The following is a 10,753-nucleotide window of genomic DNA, read 5'->3' on the forward strand; positions in this document are numbered from 1 at the left end:
ATAGAGACGCTGATATAGAGATCGATCGAAATACAAAATAGCATATTTCTTATTACGGGTGAATTTAGTTTAAAACTTTGTTCTTCTACTTCTCTCAGCTGATGCCCTAAGTAAATAGATAAAATTTGAATGATAAGGTCGAATTGAAAAGCCATCCAATATACTATCCATCAAACGCCTATGCTCTTGATTCTAAACTGAAATGTCTGAAGTAATATTAGATGTATGACTGAAATAAATCTAATTCAAATACCCAGATTAAAATGGTTTTTGGATTTGAAAAGCTGCTGAATAAAAATCAGTATACCTAGTAATATATAAGTTTCGTTGGCGCTTTTGAGGCGGCTAGACCAAGCTTATTTCCAGTAAAAACACTCTTATTAGTGTAATAGACTCGTTTGCACATTAGCACAGAGGATGTTTCGATCAAACAGTCCAAGTAAAGCAAATAGTACAGACAAGTCGATGTGACCGATCTTTGTTTACAGTTACAATATTTACCAGTCCCAGCCGTTTATCTAATCGTTGGCTGCCAACCGCGATAGCTTGCGACCCGATTACTGAAATACCTGTGGCTGTAGTGTTTTCTATTCACCTGTTCTATTTATTTCTAGTTGTAGATACATCTAGTGTTGAAGTTTTTGGTGCTAAAAAGGCTAGGTATGCGCCTGCGGCATTATTTGTCATGAAAACATTTGAACGTACATACCCAAATCAAGCTTTGTGCTCTATTAAAAAAAATATAAATAAGGCTTGGCACCCCTTATATGCGAAAGCTAAGTCCTTAATCATGATAGAAATGTCTTCCATTTCTATCTCAAATTACCAAGAAATTACAAACCATAGGTATTTCATTTGACGCTGAACACAATAAAATATAACCAGCCAATCGGCAACTCACGTTGGGGTATTAAAAGACCTCATTATCTATGTGTGAATATCTTCTACTTACAAATCTGAGAATGAATCGAGCCTCTAAGTATAGCATTGATCGAAAACATTTCAACAAAGAGGTGTCGCCGTTTATTAAATAAATAATAACAAAACACAATAGTTTGAAGTCGTCGGTAGCTCAACAATGGCAAACAAACTGAGAATTATTTTCAATAAATTCTTGAAACGCCTTCGATTCTGTCGCAGTGAAAGGGCCCAATGGAAGCGCTTGATTGTCGAAGCGGAGGATAAGCCGATTAGTTTAATACAACAACATGAAGAAATACAGCCACCCGGCTGACAGACTGACAGTTTGTTATTATAAACGGGTCGTGTGGCCCAATCGTTTAAATTGTTCATAGATGATTGAAATAGCAAATTCTTTGGATTGTTAGGGAATTAGTATAGATGTTTGTTTGTCTAGAGTACTGTACCTCACTTAATATTTGACAAACTTGACAACGGACAGATTCCTGGTTCTTTCGTATCTATCACAAACCTTGTATTACCAAATTATGGTCAGGACTCACAAGTGAGTTTGCGTACTTTACGAATATGCCCCTGTGCATCAACTTATCTGTATCCCATTCATTGACACTTTGTGAGCATGATATGACCTAATAAGTGCTTCATATTTATGACATAGCATATTATAGCCGCTTGGACAAAACATTATCAAATACCATCAATACTTATAAAAAAGGATTCTATGATGGCGACATAAGATTGATTTTTGTTTAACAATAATCCATGGTGATAGTGCATGGTTTGTTCCGAATGAATGCGGGGTGTATTGATTTTGTTATAATAGTGCAAAGGACTTTTGTCCTTGTGTGTTGAGTTTAGGGTACATTATTGATTGTTGTGGCGCGTTGGGATAGCAATATGAAATACAATATTGTCGGTGTAAGCGTAATATCGTTATGATGGACGAGACGTGGGTCGGTCAGCGCGCAGTCGACTTGAAACAGATAACGTGGCCACATCAACTATGCACCTGGTTTCACAGAGAGCTTTGCTAGTGGTGCTAAGTGTAAGGGAGCTTAAAAACTTAACTTATAGAAAATATCTTAGATGTATGGAAATTTATCGTTCTCTTTTTATACCCAATGTCAAGCCATGAAACTGATTGGACATTATAATGGCGATCAGGTTGTAAAATACATATATTGGGCCTTACTGTTAACCCCAGGTTAGCAAGAAAAATTCAGTACGGATACTACAGAAAAGTTTGAACACACCAAGCCAAAAAGAGTCAAGAAAAACTGCATGAGATATTTAAAAATCATGACACTCTATGATTGTTAATAACGCTTAAATTAATGTTTGCCATCTAATATCAATTCACCCTTGTCACGTGTTGGCAAGTTATTTCAACAAAATATAGTTCCTAATCTGATGTGATAGTAAATCATAGTCATCTAATATGTTAGTAGGATCTGAAGAACATCGTTAGAGCTTAGCCGACACGCGCTCGAGCCATTTGCGGCTAACCCTGCTTCGCGCTCCCTCGCGACCCGGCTCGATTTATTGCCATTCTCTAATAAACACGTTATGTTGTATACCTAACGAATATTAATAACTTACTTCCTGGAGCGCCCGATGACTTTCATTTTTGTTATTGCCTGTCGTCACGTCGTTAAGGCTTTTATACGGATTAACCTTTTCGAACGCAAATATTTAAAGCCCGAAACAATACGCCGAGTAAAAGCTTTTAATAAAACGTTGACGGCTCCATAACTCACTACAACTGCGCTTTCCACTGGAAAAACCATTGTGAGTTTTACGAAAACATTCGTAGTTTTTTCTTGATGCCTGTTTTACGAACCAAGTTATGTTTTGTAGCGTAATAATTCTCCTAGTATCCACCATTCGCAAAAATGTTTTAGTTTTCCTATATGTATCGCAACAGCCATTTTTCACGTGCCAGCAACAACGCACAGACATAAAGGTTTACGACAGGCCGTCATATTTATGGCGCTGGTATTGTGATATATTTTTTGTTGTGCGCATTAGGTTTTATCTGACTTTCCGCTAAATCAAGTAGCTACTGGCCGGTGTCAGGAAATACCCTCGCATATATCATCCCCGGCGGATGCGAGCGTTTTGGGGTTACGTCTCGATTCCGCAGGGCGATGTTCGCAATCATTTGTCTTATTGATTGGATAAAGGACGGAATTTTTATTTGCTGCCAATAAACTAATTAAATTGCGGTCATATTTTTGACGGCGTAGATATTTTTTGGCACTGACGATTGAGCGTCGCTCTGTCTGCAATAGTTCCTATCAAACCTATGGTTATTAAGCTTTGTTTTTGAGGCAAGTCAGCTTAATTTGCCTAAGATACTTACATTTAATTTAACTTACACCTGTTCTTCAACTTATTTTTTATTAATTCGATAAAAACTAATGTTGAAGTTAGCAATCCATCGCTGACAGCCTCCTGCCGCGTAAACGGTTTCGGTTATCCTCATACCTTCACAATAGCACCACATGCTAAAAAAGTTCTGGAGAAACAGTTTTGACAACTGCGGATATTTCTAGCGATTTGTTCGAGTATATTCTGTCTGTGACGTTAGGGCGATACGGCGCTCGCCCTCGACAAACTAGATGCTTCGATTAAGACGTATCGCGCCCTTTTTTCTGTAAAAAAGGGAAAATGAATAGTGCGGGGCGGAAATATTACGTAGTAACGGCATTTCCGCACAATAAATCGGCGTCCAATCAAAGGAAAGTCTGTTGTGCGTCCGCCGTATATCTTTGTTAATGCTACACTTTATTTTATTGGGCTTTTTATCGGTTGTATTGTTGTTATACATTAAGCTTAATTGATAACTGTCGTATCTTGTGAGTTTTTTGCTTATTTGATCTTATGCCAAGATAGACTCGACACTATTGACAACTTAATTTTGTTTTGTAAATGATTTATTTAAGCTCCTGCACCTATCATTTAAATCTGTTGTTACAAATTAAACCAACTGTGTATAGGAGGTATGGGATTAAAAGAAATAATATACTAATTTGATATTGAAATATTTATTCTATACTTTAAATGGTACTTGGAAGCAATACGTCCGTCTAACAAGATCCCGTGACGCAGTGTGTGTAGAGTTAAATAAACAGTAGATTGTTCAGATAGAACAAAGAACAATGTTATCAAAAGTTAGGGGTATTAGTTTTTGCTTTATATAATCCAACACGCCCCCTCAAAAATTAATCCCTAACTTTTAGTCATTCGTTAGTTTACTATACAGTATCTAGTCTACAATTCAACATTACAAAGTGAATACCAACTTATAAATACGACGTAACATATTATACTTCCAAGTAAGGTCTGGGACAACTGTACAATAATGGTCCAACATTTGCTGCACAGGATCAGGAAAACCAGAAAACCTGATCAGACCATTTCATAATGAAATTGTACTTAAATTAAAACTTATTCTATACCCAATCCTTTTCTCAGTCTTATAAAAGACACGACTGGTAAAGGTTTTGTCAACAAGTCTGCCAACTGGTTACCTGTGGAAATATAATTTAATTTTATTACATTTTTCTCAACTTGTTCTCTAGAGAAATGATATTTTATATCTATGTGTTTGGACCTTTTATGACTTGTTGGATTATTAGCTATGCTAATACATCCGTTATTATTTTCATATAAAATAATGGGCTTATTAATTTTAAGTTTATGCTTTCTGCCAGAGACTTAAGCCATAATGCTTCTTTAACAGCTTCATATAAAGCCATATATTCGGATTCAGTAGACGAGACCGCTACTGATGTTTGTCTCTTTGTACACCATGTAATTGTATTTTGATCAAATAATTTAAACACATATCCAGTAGTGCTTTTCCTATCATTACAATCGTGGCCACCCCAATCTGAGTCGACATATCCACTTAGGATGTTATTGTAATTATTTCTTGTATATGTTAACTTCAAATCAATTGTGCCTTTGATATATCTTAAAACTCGCTTTAAGCATAACCACAATTCTTTATTGTTCTTATTTGTGTACCGACTTAAAATATTTACGCATGTACTTAAGTCCGGACGCGTACAAAGCATAATGTACATTAAACAACCGATCAGGTGACGGCATGGTGCGTCACACTTCTTATCAGCGTTAAGAGCTTCATAGTTTAATTTAAGCTCCATCGGTGTGTTTATAGGATTGCAATCACTCATATTAAATTTATTCAAAACGGTTTTAATGTAAGCACTTTGGTCTAAAGTAATTTTATCATGGTGTCTCTCTATTTTAATGCCCAAAAATAATTTGATATCGTGTAAGTCGGTCATTTCGAATTTAGTCATTAAATATGCTTTGAAATTATTCATTGTTTGCAAATCTGCACATGCTATAACTAAATCATCGACGTACAAGATTACGTAAATATTTTTAGAAATGTCTCCTTTACCTTTCATATATATACACCTATCTACTGGGGAGTTCTGAAAACCTATTTCTTTGAGACATTGTTCAAATGTTTCGTACCAACATCTAGCTGATTGTTTTAAGCCATAAAGAGCTTTGTTTAATTTGCATACGTAATTATCTTTACATTTTACACCTTCAGGAACTTTCATGTAGATTTCTTCCTTTAGTGTACCATTTAGAAATGCTGTTTTACATCCATATGATGAATCAGTAAATTATATTGATTTGCGTAGCTAATTAAGAATCTAAAGCTTGCTATTCTAGCAACTGGTGCAAATGTTTCATTATAATCACTAAGATATTCTTGACTGAAACCTCTAGCGACAAGACGTGCCTTATATCTTGAAGGTTGACCTGAAACGTCATTTTTAATAGTGAATATCCATTTACAGTCTACAATATTTTTATTTGATGGTTTTGGTACTAATGTCCATGTATTATTTTTCTTAAGAGAATTGAGTTCTTCTCTGACTGCTTTTTCCCACTGATTCCTATCGTTCAGAGATTTAATTTCATTTAATGATTTTGGTATATTACTTGTGATGGATAACGCACTATAGACATCATAGTCATTTTCATTATATGATTTACGCGAACATGTTTTCAGTCTTTCACTTCTTCGTAAATTTAAAAATTCATCAGGTTTATCCTGATTTTTGTGTTTCAAACTACTCTCAGATTCATTTTCAGGTTCATTCGGTATTTCATGACTACCGATTTTTCGAATTTTACTTGTACTGCATTCATCAGATTGAGAGCTATCTGATTTAGGGCCAGAACTATGAGACTTATAAGACACTGATTTTGTTACGGAGTCATTATCAGTTTCGTCTTGGGAATATGTATTATTACTCCGTTCAGGTCGTAATGAAGGCCTAGATTCGATAAAATTAGTCTCATCAATTACAACGTCCCTTACAGTTTCATATTTTTCGAATTCTGTATTCCAAACTTTATAACCATTGGGTTCATAACCTACCAGTATTCCTTTCCACGACCTATTGTCAAATTTGTTTTACTGGTTTTATTATGAACATATACAGTTGAACCGAAAACTCTGAGATTTTTAACGCTTGGTTTCCTATCATGCCACATCTCGTATGGTGTCTTTGATTGACTTAAAGCTTTCGTAGGCGTAATATTTATTAAATAAACTGCAGTTAAAACTGCATTTCCCCAAAACGTTTTGATGCTTTAGTGCCATTTAACATAGCACGAGCTTTTTCTGTTATTGTGCGAACCATACGTTCTGCAACACCATTTAACTGTGGGGTCCTAGGAACTGTTAAATGATAGCTTATGCCTCTTTCTCTACAGTAGTTTTTCATTTCGGTGGATAAGTATTCACCACCGTTATCACTATAAAGATTTACTACTTTGAAATTGAATTTAGCCTCACTTTTAGCGACATAGTCTTTAAAAGCTGTAAACACTTCTGATTTGTAAGTTAACATATACACCACACAATAATGTGTGTATTCATCAACAAATAAAACAAAATAATTTCTGTTATCTATTGTTGGAGGTGTTATAGGACCACAAACATCTGAATGCACAATAAACAGAGGGCGTTTAATGTAACTTTTGTCTTTAACTTTATTAAAAGGCAGGCGAGTCTGCTTCCCATTTATGCATGCTTCACACAACTTATCATTTGGAGTTACGGTATTTATTTCATCTAAGTCATCAATCATATTATGACATTTTAACTGCAGGAATTTAGTTTTACTTATATGTCCTAGGCGTTGATGCCATAATTCATATTTATTTTCATTAACATAACATGCTTGGGAAGCGGATTCCCCTTTTATTACTGGTATTTTAAACTCTAGAACTATAAGATTATTCAATGTCTTACCTTTCATGATGATTTTACCTTCCTTTGTAATTTGTGTGCCTTTGTCATCAAATATTATGGTGAATCCTGCTTGCTGCATCTTTGATACCGATATTAAATTATATGGTACTTCGGCACAGAACAATACATTTGTAAGTATTCCTTGCACTCCTGTTTGACTGATAAGATTTATGTTTCCTTTTAGTTGCTGAAATAAATGTATTGTTTTTAGCTACTGAAATTTTAAAGGAGGATTTAAACATTCAAACGATGTGAAGAGATCATCTCTATTTGTGATGTGATCAGACGCTCCTGAATCTAATAGGAATTTAATTGTCGAGTGGTCTTTTCATAATGGTATGCGCTTGTCATGAACGCAAATCCTGAAAAAGAAGAATTCGAGGTCGTTCCCTCTTGCAGGGCAATAGTTTGGACTTGTCTTGTCCTTTCTGGGGCATTGTTTTGTATATTTGTCTGTCTTTTGAAATAGAAACAATCCTGTTTCTTGTGTCCTTTGCGTCCACAGTAATGACATTTCACAAATTTTTGTTTGTTTGTTTTCTTGAATGTTGTATTCTTCAAATAGTTTTGTTTTGTGCGATTGTATCTGTTTTATTATATTTTTCTTCAACATGGAGTATCTTTAAACTGGTATCACGACTCTCGTTTTTAATTTTACTTCGTGATCTAATAGTCTAGTTTTACAAAACCGAGAGTGATATTTTCTTCAGATAGTGTCTCAATTGCAGTGATAACGCCATCATATGTATTCGGGAGAGTAAGTAATAAATGAGCTACTTTGTCCGTTTCCTCTAATTTAGCTCCAGCAGCTGATAATTCTGTCAGCAGATCGTCAAATGTTGAGAAGTGTTTGATCAAGGGTATATCGGCTTTTAATTTTAATCCCAATAATTGTTTTCTCAGCGCTAATTGAGTTGCTACACTTTTCCTTTCATAGATCGCGTCAAAATGTTTAAAACTGCTTGAGCAGTCCCATTTTCATTAATATAATTAAGATATGAGTCCGCCAAATATTCGACTATAATACTTTTGGCTGCCTTATTATTCTTTTCCCACTCAGCGGATCGCGTTCCAGGAATTTCTTCGTCAATAACACTGAGCAAGTTTAACTCTGAAAGCAGTGTACGAATTCTAAATTTCCATACACTGTACTTTTCTCCATTAAAAGGCTTAATGTTTCTTTTCACTTTTTCCATTGTCACAACTTTATTTTTATTTACAACTATGCACTTTACTGTCACTACGCACTACTGAATGTTCTCACTACTAAATGTCCTTTTTCGCACTGGGCCCATAACCTATAGGAGGTATGGGATTAAAAGAAATAATATACTAATTTGATATTGAAATATTTATTCTATACTTTAAATGGTACTTGGAAGCAATACGTCCGTCTAACAAGATCCCGTGACGCAGTGTGTGTAGAGTTAAATAAACAGTAGATTGTTCAGATAGAACAAAGAACAATGTTATCAAAAGTTAGGGGTATTAGTTTTTGCTTTATATAATCCAACACTGTGTTTGTGAGTTTTTTGGCAGAAGTTAAGAAACTTCTATTCACATTCTCATCAAACAAATCGCTCCACTAAAAATCTAATTTAAACAATGTATTTTAAATGATGCACAAGTTAAAGTGAGTTTATCGTGTAAATAGTGTTGGCCTGTTACCTGTCGTCGTTATCTGCCGGGGGAGGCTAAATCAGAAAATCGATAAACGTAGCGAGCACTGCGCTTATTACACGTCGACGTCGCACCGTCCCTACAATTTAAAAAGTTTCCACTTTTGTCTTCGACATAGACAAGTAAATCTGTTATTGGCTTTCGTTAAATGAGTTTACGTCGCTCTTTTTATTTGCAGGACTAAAAAGGAATTATCAGCTGATTCTTACACACTTTCACTTATTGAAAACTTATAAAATTGCTGAACTAAATGAAAATGCAGATGTTTTGTATAACAAGATTTTATTGCTATTTTCATATCCCGTCGCGAAGATAATTTTCTGACTCAACTCGTTGCAATAAATTATGCAGCTTGTCTGACTAAAACCACTATGGTTACTTAACAAAATGACTAATAATTCTTAGTACAATAGTTTCTGAACGTCGCACGAGTCAGGAAGTGCGGGATTGAGTCGTCAATATGACTGCGTTTCCGGACGCTACCACAATGCTTCCCCGCTGTTTGTTGTGAATGACCTGTCAAACATCACCAATTAATTACCAACAGATTGGTTACTCGTAACCAATACAAACTATAGATTGCTTCACTTTACAATGACCACCTAAGTGTTGGACACACGCGTCGATGCAAAAAGTTGTCCCTGGCAGCTGAACGACTCAATTTGGCTAAACGTACAGCACGTAAAAGGTTTTATAAAGTTTGACAAATAAATTAAAAAAAAAACTTGATTTACTAAAGGCTGGCCAGTAATTTCAACACTTTGAAAAAAGAACACCCACAAAGAGTTCCATTTAAGACGTCTTCAAACATTAGTATCAATATTTAAACGCTGAGAAGCGTTCTATCTATGGCTTATCCTCTAAAGAGTATTTAACAAGTAGACCATTGAAACATAACACTATCTAGTCCGACCTCCGACCACCGCCGCGATGAGTCAGCACCCAGCTAATGGTCACTCGGTCTGTTGGCCCATGATTAATTATCCTTATCAGGGCCACCCGAACCGAGCTGATGGCTCTATGATGAGATCTGGTTAGGAAACAGAAGAAGGTTTATTTTGTTTTTAGAGTAGGTATGGCAGTTGAGGCGCGTTGAAGAATATTCGGAGATAGCATTTGTGTTTAAAACTTAATGCTCTATATTTCTGTAAATAGTACCTACAAAAAAAAATCTTTTCGTAGGTGTAGTGGATACCTACATATTCCATAAAATAGATTTGGAAAGCTCATGTAAAAAAAATGAGAGTTAGAAGGCAGGTTATTGTACTAATGTTAGGTTTCAGTTTGATTAATTCAACTGATGAAAATTCTAGGTAAACGTTTCTATTGTACCTACCTATCTATCTATGCTATGACAAATGACAGACATCCTTGAAAATAGATAATAGAATGGGCTCATGCGTTCTACTTCCTTGAATGTCGATAAACACAGTAATTGCATATCGTTGCAGCTATCACGTCGGCAATGGAAATATTATGCATTATCTATGTGTGACACAACTATATGTTCTATGGGTACCTGTAGGCAGCCTGCCTATTGGTCGGCACGTTGCATTTTTCCTATAGCCTGTCATATCGCTATCCGCTAATCTTATCTGATTTGCAGCCCGTAATTGCATTGCGTTAAGGGCAAGTTAAATGTGTCAACAATACTTTGTTATACTTGTGTAGGTATGGGTTTTTACAAGTATATAATACAGACACCTAGTGCTGCAATTTTAAATTAAATGGTGTTTTATCAAAAGAAATAAAAGACTGAAGAATAAAAAGCTTTGTAAGCTCAACTCGTTTGTATTCAAACAAGTTCTTAACTTTCAACACCCATTTCAAGCTAACGAT

The sequence above is a fragment of the Helicoverpa armigera genome, chromosome 16 (assembly GCF_030705265.1).
Source record: "Helicoverpa armigera isolate CAAS_96S chromosome 16, ASM3070526v1, whole genome shotgun sequence".
Classification (NCBI taxonomy): domain Eukaryota; kingdom Metazoa; phylum Arthropoda; class Insecta; order Lepidoptera; family Noctuidae; genus Helicoverpa; species Helicoverpa armigera.